Consider the following 21,364-nt stretch of genomic DNA (forward strand, 5'->3'; position numbering starts at 1 on the left):
TTTAGAAAGAAGGATATACAGCAACCGAGAGGCATTTATTCTGGAAATGAAAGGCTGGTTTGGTTTTCAAAAATCAATCATTGTAATCCACCATGTTAACATTCTAAAGAAGAAACACCACATGATCCCATTAATTGATGGAAAAAAGATCATTTGACAAAGGTCAACACCCATTGATTGATTTTAAAACTCCTGGCAAACTAGAAATAGAAGGGAACTTCCTCAGTCTGGACATGTATGAAAAGCCTATAGCTAACATTACTTGACTCTTAAAGGAAAGGGACCAAGCAGGCTGGAGTTGTTGAGGACCCAGGGGCAGGGTGACACTTGGTTTATATATTATTATCTCCATTTTACAGTTAAGGAACTTGAACCTGATTGGAGAGCTCAGAAGGCAGGAGGCCTTGGGATGACAGGGAGGAGAGAGTGCCCACAGGGGACAGTGGTTGGGGGTGGGGGGCGAGTGAGTGCTCTGGCTGGGCCCCAGAGACTCTCAGAGGAGACTTGCCTCCCACTGCCAGGGGCTTTGTACGCCATGTCATTTAGTCCTTGAAACCACCCAGTGCAGACGAAGCTGTGATCCCAATTTACAGATGCAGAAATTGAGGCTCGGTGTGGGCAAATCCCATGCCCGCAGGTCATACCAATAACGGGTGGCAGAGCTGGGACTTGAAGAAAAGGCACCGAATAGAACCACACCTCAAGCCAGAGCTATTTTGCCTCCTGCTGCCCACAAGTTTTGGCTCCAGCTCCTTGCGGAAAATAACTAGCAACCATAAAAACTACTGGCTAACGTGATCTTCCCTGATTAAGGCTATTGGTGAAAGTGTACTTGTGATCCCAAAAGGCTATGTGAATTTCACACCTTGCACTTCTTGGTGGGACTCGGGCTCCTCCAAGAAAATCATGAAGCAAGAGCTATAATCAAGGCCCAAGTTTTCAGACTATACATAGTCTCCAGCTGCCTGGTCCATGTGAATTTGCTGCCCATTTGCTCCTACAGAGACTCCCACGGTGCTGTGTTAGGAACGAGGGATGAGAATGACTCCTCGCTCCGTGAGCTGGTGCAGTGAGCAGAGATGCTGGCGTCAAACCCAGGCTCCAGTCCCCTCTCTGCTCTCACGAGCTGCGTGACCTTGGGCGTAGAGGACACTTTGCTCCTCTGGGCCTCAGTTTCTAATTTTTTTAAATGGGGGATATTAATGTCTACTTCATGGCATAGCTACCCACCGTCTGACACGTAGCAAATGCTCAGTAATGATCGTGACACTGTGACAACGGGCTCTCTCAGCCAGAAAGGGGTCCTCTATTTGACCTGACCATGGACGATCGGAGAGTGACTAAACTATTCCTCTGAAAAGGTGGGCACATACAAGTAACCAACATCTTCTTTCCTGTCCACGTGCAAGGAGCCCAGCAGGTCAGAGGATTCCTGGGAGAGCTTGGAAGCTCTGAGCCTGGGGCTGAAGGACAAGACCAATCAAGGGACAGCACCCACTAAGGAACTAGATCCGGATGGAGCTGCCTCCTGCTTTGGGGAGAAGTTTCCATCCAACACCCGCCTTCTCGGAGCAATTTCCCTCCTCCTTCTGGGGAACGAAAAAGCAGCCAGATGCATGCTTTTAAAAATAAACTATGCAAGAGAAACAAGCAGAATATCATGTGTTTGCTCCCAAGCTGGTCTGAAATATTTGAAACGCGGAAAGACTCAAAACTGTCAGGAATCAGCAGAGCTCTTAGGTTTGTTTCAACATTTGGGGTGAAAAACAAAGGGATTAACATCTGTACTTTAAAGCTTCCACACAGCATTTGGGATTGCCATAACAATAGGCATGGTTTTCCATCCAAAGAGAAAGTTGTACTGGGCTCCACATACAAAAATAGCACCGCTAATTGGACCCCAGGGGGGAAGTATAATATTTGAAATCATGCAGACGAAGCTGTTCTATCGTTTACAATGATTAGGAAGAGAGGGTTTGCTCTGTGGCCAAACGAAAAGAGATGTTTTAAAAACACGTATAGCTTAGTGGTTTAGAGCAAACACTCAGGAGCCAGACAGCCCAGGTCTGAACTTGAGCTCCACCACTTTTGTGCGACCCTAGGCAAGTGACTTAACCCCACCGGGCATCTGGGTTCTATGAAAATTAAACGAGCAAATATTTGTCAAGCATCATATCTGGCTCACAGTAAGTTCTATTAAAGTGTTTGTAAAATAATAAATAACTTTTAAAATTAAAGGTAGAAAATCTTCAGGGTTTTTGAAGCATTCTCTCGCATTCACTGGGTTCTTTACATTTCGGTTTTATCAGATCATTAGTGTAGATTCCTTAAGGCTCTCTCAAGTCCAAGATGAAGGTGCTGTGAATTGAGTCTGTAGCTCAAACTTTTTTCCCTCAGGGTCTCCCTCCATGATAAAAGTTGGGGAAGGGACTCTTATTTTTAAATGTAGTTTTGCCAGGTTCTTCACAGAAAGGTTCTGATCGAGTGGGTTTTATCATCAGACAAGTTTGGGAACCACTAACTCAAACTGAATTCCTTCCTAATCAGTAGGAATACCAGGGTTTGGCCAGCTGCTTTCTTCGGTGCCAGGATTTGTCTACTCCTCTGTCACCCAAGTGTCCAAAAACAAAAGAGAAGGGACTTTCAGGCACAAAACCCTCCCTTAGAAGATGCAGGGCAGGAGGTCCTAGGGAATCAGGAGAAGGCCCTCCTAGAGTTTTAATTCCACCTATGAGCTCCATTTATAGAAAACCTTGTACCATTGCATGTAAGAGGAGCTCCCCGGGGGCACCCACGGGCCATGATACTGACCCCTTCAGCCCTCAGGGCAGCGGGTGGGACCAGGCACCCTTACACTTTCTGCTGGGCGCCGGTACCCAGAACACCTCTGAGAAGCCCTGGGCAGGGAGGTCCCTCCAGCAGGGCACCCTGTTCCTCCCTGGCTGCCGAGGAGGCCTTGGGTCAATGTCGAGGGATGAACAGTGCTGGAGAGGCTTGTCAGCAGCCCCTGTTCAGCCCCCAGGGAGGGTCACCCAGGTGCACATGGGTCAGCCACGCTCGACCCTGGCGCTGAGCAAAGTCCACTTAGGGCTTTGCAGTTTCACACGTCCGTCTTGTTGAATTCTGAATTGTATTTCTTTCCTATCCCCAAATCCACCCCTCTCTGAAGGGTCCCAGAGTTTGAGTTCTGTGGACACACTGCCCTCCCCACGGGTCAGCCCCTGAGGCCACATCCCGGCTGCTGACCCGCCGCCAAACCACAAGCACCGGCACCTGCCACCAGGCTGGCCAAGTGACCTGGCTCAGTTCCCAGCCTGCGCCGCTGGGAAAGAATGAGTCAGCAGTGTCTTGTCTCCTTGGCCTTAGGCGGAGTGTGACCTAAAAGCCACAAGAAGTACATGACTTGAGGATGGTCCCAGTAGAGAATGCCCTAAAACGTCAGAGTCTCAGGGATGGGAAAAATCTTAGAGGTCTTCTTGCTCAAACCCTCTTCTTGTGCTAGAGGATCTCAGACTCTGGACCCACACTGCCCTGCACGAGCTTGAGCAAGTTAGTGGCCCTCTGTGCCTCAATTTTCCCATCTATAAAATGGGGATAATAATAGTACTTACCTGATAGGGTTGTTGGTAAGATTAAATGATTTAATCAATCTACAGTGTACATGGCACATAGTAACACCTGACAAATGTCAGCTGTCCTTATCACTATTATTTAGAGCAATCCCTTCTCTGGTAGAGGCCTCACGTGACTGCTTCCAGGGATATGAAGATCACAACCTCAAGAGGCAGTAATCCACATACCAAGCTCTAAGGTATCTCTCCCCTGAGTCTGTACAAAACACAACTTCCGTTGCACCTTGACAGATACCTGTAGTCAGATCTCCTCTTCCTGCTGTACCACCTCAACTCTAAGACGAAGACTCGAGCCCCGCCGCCGCGCTCACTCCAAGCCCCCATCCCCGAGCCGCCGCTCTCATCGCTCGCTCGGTGCCTCCCCGCGGGCAGCTCTCCTCTCCCGACAATGGCGTGCGGCTGCCGCGGGTGCCACCTGGGGCTGGTCCTGGGGCTGCTGCTGGCGCCCCCGGCGCTGCGGGCCAAGCCCACGGTGCGGGGCGCAAGGAGCTGGGTGAGCGGCCGCCCGAGGACAACCAGAGCTTCCAGTACGACCACGAGGCCTTCCTGGGCAAGGAGGACTCCAAGACCTTCCACCAGCTCACCTCGGAGGAGAGCCAGGAGAGGCTGGGGAAGATTGTCGATTGAATCGACAGGGATGGGGACAGCTTTGTCACCGCCCAGGAGCTGAAAACCTGGATCGAACGGGTGCAGAAAAGGTACACCTACGATAATGTCACCTAAGTCTGGAAGGATTATGATCGAGACAAAGACGATAACATTTCCTGGGAAGAACACAAACAAGCCACCTACGGTTACTGCCTAGGAGACCCCACAGATTTTCATGATACTTCAGATCATCACACCTTTAAAAAGATGCTGCCATGTGATGAGAGAAGGTTCAAGCCTGCAGACCTCGATGGTGACCAGACAGCCACCCGGGAGGAGTTCACCGCCTTCCTGCCCCCTGAGGAGTTTGGGCACATGAAGGAGATTGTGGTTTGGGAAACTCTGGAGGACATCAGCAAGAATGGAGATGGCCTTGTGTGTCAGGCTGAGTATACTGCTGATATGTTTTCCCACGAGGAGGATGGCCCTGAGCCAGACTGGGTGCTGTCAGAACGGGAGCAGTTTAATGAATTCTGAGATCTGAACAAGGACAGGAAGCTGGACAAAGATGAGATTCGCCACTGGGTCCTTCCGCAAGACTATGACCACGCGCATGCTGAGGCCAGGCACCTGGTGTACGAGTCGGACAAAAACAAGGATGAAAAGCTCACTAAAGAGGAGATCTTGGACAACTGGAACATGTCTGTTGGAAGCCAAGCTACTAATTATGGGGAAGATCTCACCAAAAACCATGATGAGCTTTGATGCACACTCACCATCATATGACAGACTGTCGTAGGCTTTCTTTTATTGTCCTGGATAATTGCTACTATTGTCTCAGCAGTTGTGTCCCCCAGAAAAGGAAGCTTATCACCTCAGATTGGGGTTAAAATTATTTTTTACTCAATATTTGCTGGAAAATAGTCATTACTAATCTTTGAGTAAGATTTCTGTCCAAATACACTAAAATCTTGGTAAATTGCAGTGCTCTATGGGGATATATTGCTAAAACATGACTTTTTAGCTTTTTCCATGAAATTTGAACTAAAGGGAATAAAATTTGAAAAAACCCTGTTATTCAGAAGTTGGGTGAGTGGGGAGAGGGCAGTATATGGAGTGACTGCTATGTATTTTAACTGCAGATTTTTTACATTTGCCACTGTTAGATAATTGGTGAAGGAAAATTCTGATTAAGCTTCAGTGGTATCTCATCCTACACAGGCTACTTTCAGAGCAAGGCTGATATTTCAGATTCTCCTTAACTTTGTACTCTGAGCTTTTACTGTAAATGGCATATAAACCTCTGTGCATTTTTCTGCATAGACCTGCTAATGAGCACAACAGATCCACCCATCTTTGTTTTTTGTCTTTGTTTTTTACAGTAAGAAGCAATTAAGAAAGGTAATGTGAAAAAGAAAGGAATTTTAAAGGTAGGGAGAAAAGATGAATGTCAGGCATTTGAAGAACTATAGGAAAATGGTAAACACTTTATTATACTTGAGAAATTTTTCTTGACATGTAAATGAAGTAGATCTGATCTTTGAAAAAGTGAATAGCAATCCAATCCATTTCCTTACTGGTCTCTGCTAGGAGTCGGGAGTAGGGTCCTAGGAAAGCCTGCTTCGTGGAGCTCTGGAACCCATCTCATCCGGTCCCGCTGACTCCACAACCCTCGGACCTGCCCCGGGACCACTTACACCGTGCAATTGATGAAGCAGTGTTCCAAGCCACTGGCTGAACTGGAAGAAATAACTTTTACAGGTCGAAATTTTACCTTATAAGGAGAAAGTGGATGAAACAAAGCATCCCTCTGAGGATTTACAAAAAAAAAAAAAAAAAGACCGAGACCCTCATTTCCTTCAAAAGTTCTCCAAAGGAAAAAAAAAAAAAGTTCTCCAAAGGAAATGTGTTCGTGTCCCTTTGCTCCCCTGGCCCTCGTCTTCTCAAAAATTGCCAATTAGTCCACTATATCTCCAAACAACTGAAAGCAACGTTCAGGTGTAGACAGATCAGCACAAAATACAGTCAGCTCGTCACCTCCTTTGTTCTAGACACTGGATATCTAGTAATGCAGCCTGAGGTCACATTAGCCAACTGAGTGCCCTCCTACATGGCTGGCCCATAAAATTGAGCCTAGTATTAGCTAGAATCTTCCAGGCCCCTTTTCCCATGCTCTCCCCACTCCTTCCCTTCCCCAGCCTGTGCTTGTTTAGTTCGTCTTTTTATACTCAAAGGCAAGACTTCAATCAACGTATTCACTTTCATCGTGTCTGCTCTGGCCTGACTTTCACAGAAGTTACCACCGTGGTGTCAGCTGTGACTGTCATTGGGCCCCAGTCCATACCCTGATTACAGTCTCTGAGCCGGTCCCCACCTCCCTTTCCTGCCCTAGAGGCAGTGGCACAGGGAGGACTCAGTCCATCTCTGGACAGAATCAGCAGGCCCTTGAACCCTCCAGCCACAGGCCCTTGAACCCTCCAGCCACAGGCCCTTGAACCCTCCAGCCACAGACCAGAGCGCCAAAAAATAAATAAATAAATAAAAAGCTCAGCTCAGCGGGGGGTCACGGAACCGCGATGTCCAGGAGCTGATCAGAGCCAAGAGGCAGGTGTGAACGTGAAGAAGGCTCATAGAACACCTGGGTCCCAGTCCCACTTTGACACGGACTCTGAGTGTGACCTTGGGCAGGAAACATCCCCTCTGGGCCTCACCCTTATCTACTGGGCTTGATATCTTAGGCCCTGTCTCACCCGCAAATTCTGTCATCCCCTCAAATAACTGTTGCCCAGAGCCCTCCACCGCACTTTGCCCACCCCAAGAGATAGGACACATGAAGTTCCCCCCTTTCCCCATCTCTGGGGGGTGAGTGCACTGAACAGCCACGTGAAGAAGCTCCCTGGATGGTTCCCTAGTACGGTCAGGCCTGAGAAGCCCCCATCTGACGGAGGGATGGTAATTCAGACTGCTCTGTGCATTTTCTGGCATGTCACTTCACCTTTCCTGGACATAAATCTTTTCCCCACAGTTGTCTATAAGCCCCAAGAGAGAAGAACCCAGGTTTTATGAATCTCTGTATTCCTCCACATTCCAAACTCAGGGCCTGACATTTAGGAAGGGCTCAGGAAATATTGGTTCATCACTAATGGACTGATGTCATTCAGATTTCCTTACTCAAGCCCACATCTCTATAGCGCTGAATAAACTCTGTGAGCGCAGTGAATTCCACTCCAAAAAGAGGAAGGAGGTCTGGAGTATTCCAGGCAAGCACCAGGACAGATCCAGGGCTAGGACCAGGATGGATCTCATGGCTGGGACTGGATTCTCTCCTCCAAGCCCCGCCTAGAAGGATGTTAACTCATCCTGCCCAGGCTGCCATCTGTTTACCTCTCACAAAGGTCCGTGGTCAGCTCCCCTGGAGAGCTGCTCAGATGACTGCTGACACCAGACATACGATGACTCACTCCATGTTCATGACACAACTACGGGAGCCTCACCCGCCTTCAGCTTGGTCTTCCTTCTGTCCTCACTCAGAACTGCTCAAGAATCCTTGATCAGGATCTGGCCTCTCGATAGGATGGACCACAGCCAAGTCTCAAGGTGAAAGAGGACCAGAGGGCAATGAACGTCTTATGATTAAACCGTTTTAAAGCAATGGCTGATACATTTATATTTCCAAAATATATGGTGTTTGGAAAAGGTAGTAAAAATACACCTTGTTCTCCTAGGAGGTCTCAAATGTATAATCTAAATGCGAGCCCACTGATCTCCCTGTATTTCATGAACACATCGAGTTTGTTCCTACCTCAGGGCCTTTGTACTTGCTGCCCTCATCACCTGGGATGCTTTTTCCTCCTGCAGTCACATGGCTTGCACCCTAACGTCCTTTTAGGGTTCTATTTCAATATCACCTGAGGAGAGAGACCCCCTAAGTCTACACTCTACACAATATTGCAGTGCCCTTCTAGCTTGAGATGGTCCCTATCTTCTCATCCTGCCTTATTTTCCCCCTCTGACATGCCATCTGTTTGTTTATTGCTGTTTTTCTCTTGTTCAATGAAGCCCCAAGAGAGCAGAGATTTTATCAGTTTGTTAACTTGCATGGTCCCCTGTGCTGAGTGCAGGGCCTAGCTAATAACAGGCACTCAACACATAGCTGTGGAAAGAGTCCACGAATATGGAACTATTTTGGGACCTAGGACGCTGGACTAAGTCACTAAACATTGAACCTCAAACGCTTTGACTGCTCAGTGCTGGGGCCCTGCTCAGTCACTCAGCCTCAGGCCTTTTATCTGTGAAATGTGAGCATGACACCTGACTTACTGACCCCACCAGGGTGAGAAGATTAAGTAAGATAAACTGTCCAGAGGGGCTTTGTAAAAGGAACACAAACTCTTGCTGCACAAGAAAAGATGGTAGTTATAGTGATTAAATATTTTAATACCTGAATCAGTGGAAACCTTAGAAGCTGTGCCCAGAACCCCAGGCGAGGAAGGCCAGAGAGGGGCGCCGATTCACCCAGAGCTACAGAGCTCACCGTGTGGACTCCTCCTTGACATTTACCAGATGCTACTCTCTGTCAACACCGGTGAGTTTCCCAGACTTCTCAGCAAAGTGTGGCAGCGCACAGCCTTGGCCAGAACTGTCTTTCTTTTGGGTATGGCTTCCCACCCCTGGGAGCTGTGAGTCTTACCCTGGTCAGTAATACACTGAGCGCATTCAGCCAACACCCCCACCCCACCCCAGACACTCCTGAGCCCGCAGTTTGGCACCAAACCGGGCCAAGGCACAGACTGTGCTCTAATCCCTTGTATTCCAAGAGGCAAATCGCAGACAGGGGACTCCCATCCAGCCCCGACCTCTCATAGTTACATGGAGATGCCGCAGCCCCAGAACTTTTCTTGACATGTCTGTGTCTGTTTCGGAGGCCGACAGAAGCTATAGGTGTCCACTTGCTGCCAGAGGAAGTCCAAACTCTGAGGTCAGCCTACCATCAATTTTAGCTGCATCTTCCATCTTATGGCCTGGGAAGCCAGAGCGAGGCTGAGCCACCTCGCTCCCCTGAGACCCCGGACTGGGTTGAATTGTGTCCCCCCAGAAGTCAAGTCTTTCCCAGAACCTCAGAATGTGACCTTATTCGGAAACAGGGTCTTTATAGGAATAGTTAATTAATTAACAGGAGGTCATACTGGAGAAGGACAAGCCCTAAATCCAGCATGACTGCTGTCATGAGAAGACACGGAGACACAGGCACAGAGGGAAGGCAGCCACGTGATGACAGAGGCAGAGATCGGAGTGAAGCATCTACTAGCCAAGCATCGCTGGTGACAGCAGAAGTTAAGAGAAAGGAAGGGAACAGAATCTCCCCTGGAGACTTCAGGGAGGTCACAGTCCTGCCGACAAATTGATCTTGGACTTCTGGCCTCCAGATCTGTGAGGGAATCAATGTCTGTTGTTTCAAGGCCCCCGTTTGCGGTACTTGGTTAGGGCAGCCCCGGACTAGACAGGCTCGGTGCCCTCCCCACCTGCAAGTCTGTCTCCTGCCGCTCTCTGCATCTCGCTCGGCAAGTCTGGGATCATCCGTTCTTCCAGTTCAGCCCGAACCTTTTCCGCCAAAGACATCTCTGTTCCCACTTGCTGGTCCCCTCTCTCCTTCTCTGAGAAGCAGTGACTTCAAGGCACCAAGTCCCAGGAAATGAAGGACCCTTCAAGGCTCACTTCCTTCCCAGGATGTTCCTGGAAGTCTGACCCCAGCGCTCTGGGCCCTAAATGCTGGGCGCTAATTGCAGAACACGGCAGCCCACACCCACACCCACGGACAAGCAGAGGAAGGGGTCAGGGGGAGCAGGGTGGAACTGGGCAGGGACAGTGTTCTGGGGCGCTGCACGGGGCCTTGGCAAGGGGATGGGTTGCTGTCAGGATGCAGCTCTGCACCGCTAAGCTGTGCAACCTTGAGCCAGTCACACCTCCTCTCTGGGCCTCCGTCTACCCATCTCTCCAAGAGGGAGCTTTGTCAAGTGACATCCAAGGCCCCACGGTGCCTGTTGCTGAGGACGGCACATACCCCCAGGAGCCATCCTTCCTTTCTTTCAGCCCCGAGATGGTGTGCCAGCCCCACTGCAGGACGGGAACGACAACGTGGTCATGGTCTCCCCATCAGGAGACATTAGGGTGAGAGACCCCAGAGCCAAAGCCAGGGAGAGAGGATCGGGCAGACCCGGGACCGACAGGCCCCTTTTGTGGTGACTCCAGCTTCTCTGCTAATTGTGCGGAGAAGGGAAGCCCTGTTTATTAATCGAACAGCATTTATTTGCAGTGGGTTTTGTGTTAAAACCCGGACCAGCTTACTAGATGATCACGCACAAAAAGTTCTCCTCGTCTCCCACACTACTCCCCCAGGCTTTCTGCTTTCTTGGAGAGGAAGGGACCGAGAGAGTTCTGGAGAGATAGAATCAAAGCAGCAGAAAGAGAGAGCCAGGGACAGGCGACCACGGAGGGAGAGAGAAAGAAATCAAGTGAGGAGGGGCTGGAGAGGAGGGGACAGTTGGGTGAGAGAGAAGAAAATATGGCAGCACTTCCGCTGGGCTTTCCCACCCTCCACCTGAGGCCATCCTTGTGTCCCAAACCTCTCCACTCTATTTCCCCTCCTCGGCTGTCTCCTTTTTCAGTTTCCTCCAGCATCCTCCCAGACTCCCTTCTCCCTTCCTGTGATGGGCTGAATTGCGTCCCTCAAAATTCGTATGTGGAAGCGCTAACCCCCAGTACCTCAGAATGTGACTGTATTTGGAGACAGGCTCTTTTTAAAAAGGTAATTTAAAAAAGAAAAAAAAAAAGGTAATTAAGTTAAAATGAGGTCACTAGCATGGGCCCTAATCCCACATATGACTGGTGTCCTTATGAGAAGAGGAGATTAGGACACAGACGTGTACAGAGGGAGGGTTAACATGCAGACATGGTGAGAAGACGGCCATCTGTGAGCCAAGAAGAGAGGCCTTGGGTTTCTACCAACCCTACAGCTTGGCCTCCAGAACTACGGGAAAATAAATCTCTGCTGTTTAAACCACCTGTCTCGTGGTACTTTGTTACAGCCCTTTGTTACAGTTTGCCCTGGCAAACTAATACACTCCCGTCCTCGCCTCTCCCTCCCCAAGCCTGATTTGTCACACCACCCCCATGGCTATGCCACCACAGACACCACCAATTCCTGTGGCTCCAGGAGCGAGAGGACTTCCCAGGAGCCAGCTGACTTGGTTCTCGGCCAAGCAAGCCACTGACTTGCTGTGTAGCCTTGAGGAACTCACTTCTCCCCTCTGGGCCTTTTTGCTGTCCAAATTCTACCAAGGTATTAATTACCTGGCTTGTTATGGGAATGACACTGAATTCTGATGTGACAGTGATTTGTTAAAGGGTGAAAGAATCACAATGGAGAGTAGTTATTTGTGTGGCTACAGGGAGGAAAAAAAAAGAGAGTTACCAAATGCATTCCAACAAGTGAACAGCACCTAGATAACGCCTGTTTCCAACGACAAAGGGGATATTTCAGGAATTGGAACAAAAAATTAAGATTCTAAACATTTCGGACTTTTAGTTCTAATTTAACACTCTTCAGATTCAGGCCTTCTGAAGCGTCCATCCCCTTGCGACGCCGTAGGGCCACGAGAGATTCAATACCCCGTGACCCACCCCCCTACTGCCCACCATCAGTACTTCCCAGAGGGAAGCAAACGGAATGAACATATGTCAGGCATCTTCTCTGGGCCAGACAGTCCCATAAATCACCTCATTTGACTGACTACAAACTTATAGAGCCAATATCATGCCCATTTTTCAGATGAGAAAACAAAGCTAGATCTGATTAAGGGTCTTGCCTAAGACCACATGGTAATAACAGTAGAGGCTGGATTTCAGCTCATATCAGCCTGGCTCGTAATCCCTACTCTTCCCACTACATTATGATGTCAGGTACCGTGTTGTGTCCCTGACATAATAAAAGCAAAAGGTAATAGAAGCAAAAGTTCTCAACTGGGGGTGGGAGCAGGGTGGGGATTTTGCTAGGCACGTAGAGCACACGCTCTTGAGTACATCATGCCATGCAATAATCACAACTAACCTGGAGGGAATGATGGTGGTTTTTACATTGAAAAGATTAAGTCTCAGGCATGGTAAGTAAGTTGCCCAAGATGAAAGAACCGGATTTCAAACCCAATCTGCGGAAGCCAAAGCCCAACCTCCTTCTCTATGCCGTGGTGCCTACCAGAGCAGGTAGAGACCTGAGGCCTTCCTTAGAGGGTCCCGGCAAGGGAGAGCCACCCATGACCGTGCTCCCAGGAGGACGGAGCTGAGCACATGTGCAGAGGGGATGGGGTGTCTTCACAGAGGGCATCACAAGGGGCTACACCGCTGCTCCCCAGGGGCCACCAGAACCGCCTCCAGCTTTGTGGGCAGCCAGAGTCGACTCGTCCTGCCCTCACTCTGCTTCCACAATGAATGCTCTTTAACTCGGCTGTGCACTTGACAATGGAGAAACGATGCGGGTCTGCACACGGCCTTGGGACACCTTGGAATCATGAGTGCCTTGAGGCCGCGCATAATAAAATGGATTTTTAGTCGCGTTGCATGGCTTCATTTCCTACAGAATACCAGGCACGGGGAGGAAAATGCTGGGTGATCTTCGCTAAATCCCTCCCTCCTCTTTGAACCTGAGTTTGCCCATCTGTAACATGAGCCGGTCAGATGAAATGACCTCTCGGGTTCTCCCCTCTGGGACATTTCCAGAGTTATCATTCCCTAAGTTCCACAGGTTATCACTGCAAAGAAGGAGCTGAGCTTGTGGCTTTGGGGAATTCTAGGTTTCCAGTTTCCAGTCCAAAAATAAACAGCCTTACAAGTTCAAAGAGAAGCGCCTTCCACAGGGAGAGCTCACTCGATAGCAAGAGGCTTGTTCGAGGATGGTCTGAATGAGCTGAGTGGGAAGGCACCAGAGCCATATGAAACGACTTTGCCTGAAAATACACAACTCTGCCAGCAAGAGGGAAATGCTCCAGGCAGAATGCGGCTGAGACTTTAGCAAACCCAAAACATTTGGCTTCTTAGCCAAACCCTCAGCCCCCTCTCTTCACCCTTGCAGCCCCACGCAGGGTCAGAGTGACACATGATTCCCATCGGTTCCTAGTCAGAGACCTGAGGATCCCGGAGTGTCTGAGAGAGGTGCTGAGTGGGACTCGATGGGATTTGTCCAGAGCAGTCCTCCGCTGCCCCTAGCATCCTGGCATAATTATTAAGAGCATCCTTCTCACTCTCTGTTGTAGTGTGCAAGGTATATTACATGGTCACCCTCTCCAGAAGGATTTTGTTCTACAGAATATGTAACCTGGAAACCAAGGCTGTCCGCTTCACATCTTGTTAAGCCACTATTCGGAAACCTTCTACAAATGGAGGGGGGGTGGTGGATATGAAATCCACAGAGGATTGAACCTGCATCTTGTGCCTGCTCCGGATCGGACAGAACTGCCTACAAACGCCTTAGCACAGCCTTCAAGGCCGTGAATGACTTTTCTCATTTCTTCTACTATTCTTTCCCTAATCCCATGCAGCTATAGACCAGAAAAAGGGTTCTGCTAATCCTATTTTAGAATGGGTAAGTACACAGATGATTGGTGAACAGCTGGAGAGAAACAAGGCGAGCGCTGTGCCCTGGGAACCAGCACGTGAGCTTGAAGAATAAGTTACTTTAAATTTTGTTCCCCTCCCAAGAGGCTCCGTGGCCTGGGATAGCAGTAAGATCCAGTGGATGAAATGAACCCATACTCCAGCTAGACGTTTGACAAAGTAGGTCATGTTCTACAGAAAGCTGGACAAGTTGGAAAACAGCTCGGCTGCAAGATTCACTTGCTAGTGATCCAAAGCAAGCCAAAGAGGGCCTCTCCTGGGCTCAGTGCTCGGCAACGATTGAATTAGTGCTTGGACAGGAAGTGGGGACGGGGGGGCAGGTCCAGCGCGTGGACGAAGAGGAAAGGTAACCTCAAGGATAATGAGGTTAGGATCCACCGGATCTGTGGAGACTGGTGATGCGTTCAGCAAAGTGACTGCGAATGTGGAATCTATCTCCTCGGTCTAGTCTAAGAATCCAAGCAGAAGATGTAGGGGAAAGGCTGAGGGGGCTTCCGTCAGCATGAGGCCAATGTCAATCCACAGGAATGAGGTGACACCAAGCTAAGGCAAGCGCGTGCTGCATCGACTGAGTTATAATGCCCAGAGTAAGGGATGAGAGGGCCCCGCCCAGGGGTAGTGTGAACCACAGGGCCCACCTGTGATAAGGGACCCAGAGGTTAGCGCCAAGCCGAGCAAAGATGATTCCCCCAGAGAAGGGAGGACGAGGTGGGGAAACTGGAACACCCAGGGGGCAGCACGGGTGAAATATACAGGGAGGTGGTTTCAGCTCCATGCAAGCGAGGATTCCAATGATTGGAACCATCGACAGCTGGCGCGGTCTACCCCGATATGTGGTGAGCTCCCTGTCACTGGAAGCATGCAAGCACAAGCAGGGCAACTACAGCCTGCAAGCTGTCGGGGCAGGAGGATTCAAACAGTTGATGGGGAAAGTGACATAGCTCATTTTCAGGGTCACTTCCAACTCAGAGCCTGCCACATAGCGGGCACTCAAAAATATTTATCAAATAAACATGGGATGATGGAGCTGCTCAGCCAGGGACCCAGTTCCTCCCAGGCCAGGCCCACAATCTGACTGGCAATGTTTCCTCCTCCGTCAGCTGGGAGGGATTTTGCCTTCCCTCCTCACCTCTTGGGGCTGTTATGAACATCACATTAAAAGAGAATTTTATGTCATGAAGATCTAATTAATGGGTACGAATTTTGCTTTGAGAGAAATGTACAAGGCACCGTGTAAAGACCAGAGTTGTTTTTAACTCTCAGCCCCGGAATGGAAGTCTCGAGGCCAGTGGGTCCTTCCCATCATAACAATTCTGACAAGAAAGGGACCCCCAAAGAATTTGGCTCCAGCCTTTTCAAGGAAAAGACATGGAAGTCTTCAAAGAGAGATAAAGTAATTTGTATTTATATGAAGTCAGCAAATTCTCTTTTTTTCTCCCCAGTTCCCACAATTTAGACTGTTAAAAGAACCAAATTACAAAACAAACCACTCTAAATAAAGAGAGGAAATCAATCCCAGTTTAGACCTTGTTTAAAGAAATCATTTCAAATCCCACACAAGAAAAACATACACCGGCCCTGATAAATGCTCTGGAAGCTGGCGGGGCCGGGGAGGGGTGCGAGGCCATCTGGAGCAGAAACGTAAACACCCTCGTGCAGAGCGGAAAAGTGTGATCGCACCCCGGGCCCGGTGGCCACAGGATGGCCCGGCCGGAGGGGTGCTGGCCTGGTCCGGGCAGGAGGGCGCCCAGGGGCAGCGAGTCTGCAGGGCGAGGGGAGGAGAGCACTTGTGGGTGAGGAGAGCCCGGAGTCCTGGACGCAGTGCATGTCAGAGCCCCGACCAGGTAGGTGGAGGCCAGAGGGTCCTGCTTAGAAAGCTCCAGGGAGCATCAGCAAACTCAGAAGAAAGACCAAACCCGCCCCCCGCCCCGCCATAGGCCGAGGAGCCAGTGATGGGACCTGGGCAGAAAAAACCCCGAGATTCAGGATCTGCTCTGAGCCGCTGTGAGGCTCGGTTTCCTTACCTGCCACAGCCAGGTGAGAACCCCAGCCTCAGACCCGCCCCAGCAGGTACATGGTAAGTGCCCAGCGAGGGGGTCAAGGTCCTTCTGCATCAACTTCCATCACTGTCCCCCCACCCTCGGCCCGACCCTTTCAAACAAGACCTCAGCAGCCTCCAGCCCCATTGAATCTCCTCCAGGCCCTGAATCTCCCAAGGTTTGGCCTTGGCAAAGCCAGTTCTCTCTGCTCAGAAACACCTCCCCTCTCATCCTAACACCTTCCCACCCCGCTGTCCACGCTCTACGCGCCTGGTCTGAAACTCTAGGGTAGAACGAGCTGCTTTCTCGGGATTTTTCCATCATTTCATAGCTTATCACACTGGGTTGCCAAGAGCCCTTTTCTCCTCTGCTAGGCTCTGAGTGGCTTGAGGGCGAGGAGAAGGTTTGACTCCTCTGAGCAGGAAGAGGGGTCAGGGAGGTAGGGAGGGACAGCAGGCAAAGCGTCTGGGTTACGCGAGGCAAGATCCAGGAGGACGTGTGGAACGGAGGCTGGAACGGAAGCAAACGACCTGAAGGCAGGAGCTCCCGGCGCTTCCCTTGACTTCGACCCCTCCCTGACCCAAACACCCCACACCAGGGTCTGCAGCACTTGTGGCTTCCTCCCCCAGAAGACACTCCCCCTTCTTTGTTGCTATCATCTGGCTGTCTTACAAATTCCCTTTTCCTCCAGGAAACCTTCCCTGACCTCGGGTGAAGTTCATCACCCTCAGTTTTGAGCTTCCTCCAGTGGCGCCCCCCGCTGAGCCCCCATCACCGCTCCTCTCTTGAATCCCTTGTAGGTTTTAAGCCATGCAGGGCATTGCTCCCCTGGCCACTGCTCTCACCGAAGATTCCCAGGGACTCTCTGCAGAGAGCGCTGGTCCTCAGGAACCACCCCCCTACCTCCACCCGCCACCAGCCCCGGGGCGGGAAGCAGTGGCTCAGGGCCACGTGGAGGGAGTGGTCCTTCAGGCAGACGGCACCAAGCTCCCTGGTCTTGTACCCCTGCTGCCGCCATGTTGTTCCCAAACACACGAAATTTATCAGCAGCCACACTGGGTTCCCTCCACCACAGCAACACAGAAGAGTGCTGATCTGGAGCCCAGGATGGAAGGCTCAGCTGGTGACGGAAGGTGTGAAGATGTGCAAGTAGATCCCTGTAAAAAAGTTTCAGTAGTTTCTCCACTGCAGAATCGATTGCTCTTGTTCATGCAAATTCCCTTTCAGCCGAGATGAGTGCAAAACTGGGAGACTCACGTGCTGGGAGGGACTGTGGAAAACGCCTGGCGTATGGTAGACTCACTACATGGTCATGGAAGGAATGAAATGAATGAGTGAGTGAAGGGATGCAGAGGAGCCTCGGGCTGTGCTAGCAGCCCCCTTCCCCCAACACCCTGATCCCCTCCTCACAGCGTCATAACTCACAAGTTCTCTTTTGCATGTCTGTCCGCCCACCAGGCTACAAGCCCTGTGAAGACACAGCCAGTGTCTGCGTGCACCTGCCCCGCCTCTGCGTCCCCACCAGGAGGCACTGTGCCAGACTCATGGTTGGCACTCAATAAGTATCTGAATTAATTACATAATAACTCATGAATAGCCCCAAGGAGAAAAGAGAATGGTGGGCAGACATCTGTCTTCTGAGTACAGATGTCTGAACTTGAGCCTTGGCCCTGCCACACTCACTGAATGACTGAGGCCCTCTCCTCACCTTGGTTTCCTGCAAAATGCAATGCTGGTCTCTGAAAACCTTTTCCTGGTACCTCCGCAGAAGCTCTTACTCCGTGGAAATGGTTTGTTTATCCGTGCATTTCTCCTGTTAGACTGTGAGCTCCCCAAGGCCAAGGACCGTATAATTTTCGATCCTGTCCCAGCACCCAGCACACCGTCAGCATCTAGGAATCCTTGGCGAATGCCTGTCCTCCCCAAAGTTCTTAAGGCCCAGATTCCCAACTACCACCTCCTTTGGAGATAAAGCATCTCCAAGTCAAATCTGTGTCATGTAGGTAGGTGCAGCACTCACTTATTCAACTGGAAATCTCAGTGTCGAGACCCGCACCTGGCACCGCGGAGAGAGAGGCAGAAACAACTTCTTTTCAGGCCTTGGGGAGCTCTCAGTTGGGTTGAGAAAGGGAGAGTGTCACAGGATCCAGGACAACGCTGTGAGGTGAGCACAGAGCAGAAGCAAGGCGTTTTCTCCCAGCTACAGGTCTATGGGCTGATCTTATACCCTGAGGGAAAATTATTTTGCCCTTGGATATTCCAGAAAAATCTATTTGTATTAGGAAAAACCTCTCTGGGTTGGGCAGGTCATTGGCAATATTCCTTGGAGGGTGATGTCTTTACCAGTTGGAAATTAATGCCTTGAGTGAGGGCAGAGCCTGTGGCCATGACGACGGGGGTTTGACTCCCATCCAAGGGGCAGATTTCCCTCACAGGCCCAGGTACCCAGGGAGGCAGCTACGGGGGCTCCATGCCTGGAGGACGGAGCGCTGGTGAATTGTTGGACCTTCCCCAATAATCCCATCCCTAGAAAAACGGAGCAGCAGGAGAGCGTCTCAGTTCCCAGGATGGCTCACAGATCCAGGAGGAAGGCAGACCCAGGGACAAGAGTTCATGCTGGTTCCTCAGTGCTGCTGCTTCCAGAACCTGGTCCAAACCTTCTATGTCGGTTTAGGGTCTTGTTATGAACCTCAGAAGGGACTTTGTTAGAAGGATGTCAGGAGCGTCAGGTAAAGGACAGATGACTGGGGAGTGAGTCGAGGGAATTCCAAGGCTCAGGAAGTACTAAGCAGGACACACAACAGCTCCCTTACTATGGAGAAGGTCGGGGCTGCCCTTCTGCAGCTTTGCCCACCAGCGCCACCAGAGTGACCTGCAACGTCTCCCTTTTGCCCTCACCAGGAGCCACTTGGATTCAAAGACCTTGGAGGCAGTGCCGAATTCGCTGCTGTGCAGGGACAGGGAAGACCCAGGTCATAAGCTTCCAGGGTGGAAGGTCTTTACCCGGATTTATCCTTCCACCAAAACCATACATTCTGGGAAAAGTAACCACCCCCATGGGAAATCGGGTTGTTATCAGGAAAGAGTAGTGGGTCCGGGCAGCCAAAAACATCCAAAGGCCATGTCAGACGCTGCCTCTTTTAAGAAGTCTGAGGTTCTACTCCATTTGTGGCTGGTCCAGAATAGTCAGTGTTTTGCTGAATGAATGAATGAACAAACGAAGAAATAAATCTGTAAAACAGAGGTAATAGTATCGCCCTTTTTTAGGTTATTGTGAGTAATAAGTAAGATAATTTGTGAAAAGAACATAGGAGAGCGTCCAGCATAAGCAAACACTCACTAAAGGCTAGCGAGGAATATTCAGTTTCAGCACATCAGCACAGTACCGCCTTGGTGTGGCACGTGCCCGTCATGGACAGGAGAGGTGCACCGAAAAGGGATTCCAACTCCAACACATGTTGCCTGTTATGTGAAAATGGGAGAGTGTCCATCTCACACTCAACAGTCTGGCAAGAACTCATTTCCACGTTGTAAGTGCTTGCAACCTTTTAGGAGAACAATTTGGCAATATCTAGTAAAATTGAAGATGGGTACACTCTATGAGCCACAAGTCCCATCTGTCTGTCTATCTATCTATCTATCTACCTATCTATCTACCTATCTATCTACCTATCTATCTATCTATATCTATCTATCTATCTATATCTATCTATCTATCTATCTATCTACCTATTTATTTCCAAAGAGAAAATTAATAAATGGATTCCACAGACAGAGGAAAAATCAAGGAAGAAAACTTCAATATAAAGCAGTATGAATATAGATGAATAAACTCTAATAGGGGCATGTTATAGAGCTCTACAAAATGCCTCAACTGAAGGCTGTGTATAAGCATGAATGACTCATAATTCAGAGCTCTATCCTTGCAGGACATTTCTGTACCACGCAATCAGCGGCAGAAATGATCACATATAAAAAGAGTTATTTTTTTGTTCCTTAGGAAGACAGTAGAATATATCTGTATTTTAATATTTCCATGTTTTCAGAAAAAGCTTCTGGCCCACTCAAATGAATTGGGAAGATTTCTATTCTATTTATGATTTAGAGACAAAACCAGTCCGTAAATATGATCAGGTCTTGCAATTGTAGTTAAAGCCTAAGTCAAGGTCATGGGATGGGCAGGATGGTGGGATGCTTTCCTCATTACACAGCAAACGTCATCGAAGGTACTGGGAGCCTGGGCCAGTCATTGCAGCCAGAATCCCCCCAAGCCTGTCTGTCCCAGCTCCCTCACAGTGGGCCGGGCAGAAGTCAGGCATCTCAGAATCTTCCTGGTAACTCATCCTCATACCTTTTCAACCTTTCTTCCTACCTAAATCCAGCCCATTCTTTAAGGCACACCCCTAAATTCAATCAGCCCTTCAAATCTAGCCACATCCTCAAGCAACACGTAATGCACTGTCTTCTTGTCCTCTGATTCAGCTCAGGTGCCTGTACGGGTGTGAACGTTAGTTGCTGGGACAGTGGCAACATTGTCACAAAAAATGGCCTAAGGATGACTTCCGTACAGGAACAGCATTATGTAAGGTGTCTGTAGGACTTGGGTAGGTAAATTCGGCACGTGTGGTGAACACGACACACTGGTATGAGTTAGTGTGCATATTACAGAGAAATCCCAATGCGCTCCATCAGAAGAACCCTGATTCCAGAAGCACCGGAGGAGGTGTGACATAAAGTGGGACTCTGACATTCCAGGGGTCTTTCTCCCCCAGCCCAAACCTGCTACTCCTCCTGGATTTCCTGTCTTTGGAGAATGGCACCGCCTTCCATCCCATTACCCAGGCCCAAAACCCACAAGGTGTCCCAGACACTCCTTTTTCCTCACCCTGTCACACTTAATCCGGTGCTAAGGCATAGTTCAAGCTCACATAGTTCAAGCTCCAAGCTGGTGAGCATTGGATGCCCAAGAGCAGTGGTCCTTGAGCGGGTGAGGATGTGCGGTTAGCACAGCCCAAAGCTCTGGGTCTAATCTTATGTCCAGCCCCTACTCCCATAAAAGCTATATTAGCAAACTGACAAGTATTTTCTCCCTGGTTTTATTTGGTCAATTTTAAAGGGAAGCAGAAATGGAGTAGGTAAAGAGTGAGAGAGGGGCACTCCTCACCTTGAACCTGGCAGGAGAAGTGAAACATAGATGTAAAGTCACGATAAAGTGCCAAGCTTTAAGAGAAAGGACTGGCCGAGAGATAGCAGGGAGAAGGGCGGGGCAAGGCAGGGTGGCGTGTCCTGGCCTGTATTTTCAAGGACACGCTGAATTTCCCAAGATAGAAAAGGAAGTCAAGAAAGAAGAAAGGCAGGGCTCCAGGCCGTGAGACCTGGGAGAACAAAGACCAGAGAGCAGCCAAGGTCAGGTGGGCTGGAGCACGGGGTGCTAAGGAC

General features: G+C 49.8%; 1 pseudogene across 1 annotated transcript; it reads left to right on the forward strand.

The window, feature by feature from the left end:
• The first annotated feature begins 420 nt into the window (after positions 1–420).
• Positions 421–9,766, forward strand: LOC309643617 (reticulocalbin-1 pseudogene; annotated as a pseudogene). The gene is made up of 2 exons (XR_014268631.1): positions 421–6,661; positions 6,708–9,766. The product of XR_014268631.1 is annotated as a reticulocalbin-1 pseudogene (transcript).
• The last annotated feature ends 11,598 nt before the right edge of the window (positions 9,767–21,364 follow it).

This window comes from Balaenoptera physalus (genome assembly GCF_965194825.1).
Source record: "Balaenoptera physalus genome assembly, chromosome: 15".
NCBI lineage: Eukaryota > Metazoa > Chordata > Mammalia > Artiodactyla > Balaenopteridae > Balaenoptera > Balaenoptera physalus.